We start from the raw sequence: 3,106 nt of genomic DNA, 5'->3' as shown, positions 1-3,106 counted from the left end.
AATTGCTACATAAATTGTTTCCCCTAAATTAAACTATATTTCACCAAAGGACTGCCCCTGGTGAACTCTTTCTTTGCTGGGTAAAATCCTGAAGAAGACTGACACATCAGAAATCTATGAGACGGTAAAACAGCAGTTGTCAAATGAACATCCTTGTAACCTGTTGCTGTTGTTGTCTTATACTGTAGAGTCGTCTCCGACCCATAGCGACACCATGGACATATCTCTCCCAGAATGCCCCACCTCCATCTGCAATCATTCCAGTAGTGTATCCATAGAGTTTTCCTGGTAAAAATACAGATGTACCATTGTCTCCTTCCATGCAGTAAACTTGAGTCGCTGCCCTCAACTCTTTCCCATGCCACTGCTGTCTAGCACAGGTGAGTTTTGACTTGTAGTAGATGGCCTTCCCCTCACTAGCCACTGTACAAGCTAGAAATGGAATGGATATGCCTCTGCTTGACTCACCCCCCAACAGTCGAGACTGGTAGAGTACTGGAAACTCTCCAGATGTGACCCTGAGAGGGTTTGTAACCAGTGGAGTGGGGGTGTTCAGAATTGGCTGCAACATTGCAAAATCAAACATCCTGATTCAGGAAGGCTCACAGTGACTGATCCTAGGTTTGCCCTTTTTCTTTGTCTCTTCTTTCAGAGGAGGTTTGAAAGTGGTCAGGGGTTGGTGGGGGGGAAAGAGGGGATTATCATGTGATCTCTCCTGGAAGGCACCATTCCCCCATCACTTCATGGTTCAAAGAGACCAAGGGAGCCTCCCATGGCCTCTAAAGAATAAGGCCACAAGTAGCCTGCAACTCCTCCAGGCTATTCTGGTTTAAACAGGGACAGGGATCATGTATAGTTCTGTGTTTTTGAGGCAATTAATTATCCAGATAATTTGCTAGTGTAGAACCTGCTAGCATGTCCCCTACTTTCAGATACCTCTTTATATTTGTGAGTACTAGTAGTGTTTGCAAATGTGTAGGAAACTTTTCTCTAGGATATGCTTCGGGGATTAAATGTATCCATTATACTGAATGAATGTATTCCATTACTAATACACCACTTTCCTATTTATACCACTCCAATGTTCATATAGATTTCTGATTATTTATTCACTGAAATAATTGCTCATTTTAGTTTTAATAATGTGTACCTGTTTCCTTCTTTTGACATATATTTGACAATTTATGCTTGCTTGTCTTTTCTATTCGATTTTAAACTTCTTAATGAAATAAACTCTTTTATTGTTGTACTAGCACTTAGAACCATTTTTAATATAGATAATATTGACAATAACTTGTTGATGGTCCCATAGCAAACAAAATAGAAAAATAGAATCTCTCCATCTAGATGGCTTTTTTTTAATTCTTGGAGCTCCACATTTTAGTAAATGTTTTTTATTACAAATGATCTGAACTATATGATACAATACCTTTAAGACTTGTTTTTCATGTGTGCTAGTAGTCTGTCAGAACAGTAGTATAGCTCCATATTACTAGTATATATGTATTTTTAACAAGTAATATGAACAATATGAGACAATGCCTTTAAGACTTTTTTCTTCTCATATGTGCTAGTACTCTGAATCAAAGCAGTAGCTGCAGTTTGTCAGAAGATCTAGAAGTGATTTTCTTCCTACAATAATTTCACACATCCTTGTCTGGAACCTCAGTGTCACATTATACATCTCTCGGCTATTTGTGCAAGTTTCTTATATGAGTAAACCTTCAGCCTGGGGTTTTCTGCCCATGCCATGAACTCTGACATTTAATCTAATTCTGCTTTTTGAACATTTGGGGATTCATCTTTATTCTTTGAACCTTTTCTTTCTCAATTTATTTTAATATTCATTGACACTATCATAGTGACTTCTAAACCATATAAATGTGAATACATGCCACATTAGACTAACAGATACGAGTATATATATATATTTAATATGACCTCCTCCTTGCCAAATCCAAAGGCTTCTATTCTATCCTAATCCTCCTCAACCTCTAAGCTGCCTTTGACACTGTGGATCACCCCCTTCTCCTCAATACGCTATCCAATCTTGGCTTCACAGACTCCATCCTCTTCTGGTTCTCCTCTTATCTCTCCGGCCGTTCATTCTCAGTCTCCTTTGTGGGCTCCTCCTCCCTCTCCCATCCCCCTGCTGTTGGTGTTCCTCAAGGGTCAGTTCTTGGTCCCCTACTGTTCTCTATCTACACTCACTCCCTTGGTGAACTAATTCACTCCCACGGCTTCAACTATCTTCTCTACGCTGATGACACCCAAATTTACATCCCGCCCCTGCTCTCTCTCTCTCTCTCTCTCTCTCTCTCTCTCTCCTCTCTCCTCTCTCCTCTCTCCTCTCTCTCTCCCTCCCGGCTTGTATCTCCTCCGGCCTTCAGGACATCTCCATCTGGATGTCTGCCTGCCATCTAAAACTCAATATGTCCAAGACTGAACTCCTTATCTTCCCTCCCAAAACCTGTCCTCTCCCTTACTTTCCCATCACTGTAGATGGCACTACCATCCTTCCCGACTCATAAACCTGCAACCTTGGTGTGATCCTCGACTCTGCTGTCTCGTTCACCCCACACATCCAATGCATCACCAAAACCTGCCGGTCTCACCTCCACAACATCGCCAAGATCCACCCTTTCCTCTCCATCCAAACCGCTACCTTGCTGGTTCAATCTCTCATCCTATCCCGACTGGATTATTCATTCATTCATTCATTCAATCGTATTTATTGAGCGCTTACTGTGTGCAGAGCACTGTACTAAGTGCTTGGGAAGTACAAGTTGGCAACATATAGAGACGGTCCCTACTCAACAGCGGGCTCACAGTCTAGAAGGGGGAGACAGACAACAAAGCAAAACATATTAACAAAATAAAATAAATAGAACAGTAAATATGTACAAGTAAAATAGAGTAATAAATCTGTACAAACATATATACAAGTGCTGTGGGGAGGGGAAGGAGGTAGGACGGGGTGATGGGGAGGGGGAGAGGAAGGAGGGGGCTCAGTCTGGGAAGGCCTCCTGGAGGAGGTGAGCTCTCAGTGGGCTTTGAAGGAAGGGAGCAAGCTTGGCGGCTGTGCAGAGGGAGGACATTCCAGGCC

General features: G+C 42.2%; 1 non-coding gene across 1 annotated transcript; it reads right to left on the bottom strand.

Annotated features, from left to right (window-relative positions):
* Positions 1-390: 390 nt before the first annotated feature.
* LOC119937362 lies at positions 391-528 on the bottom strand. The gene has a single exon (XR_005454037.1). It is a non-coding gene; the product is annotated as a small nucleolar RNA SNORA7 (small nucleolar RNA).
* Between the last annotated feature and the right edge of the window lie 2,578 nt (positions 529-3,106).

Source organism: Tachyglossus aculeatus, chromosome 14 (genome assembly GCF_015852505.1).
Source record: "Tachyglossus aculeatus isolate mTacAcu1 chromosome 14, mTacAcu1.pri, whole genome shotgun sequence".
NCBI lineage: Eukaryota > Metazoa > Chordata > Mammalia > Monotremata > Tachyglossidae > Tachyglossus > Tachyglossus aculeatus.
The sequence above is the reverse complement of the archived record's forward strand: the minus strand, read 5'-3'. Positions and strand labels throughout refer to the sequence as shown.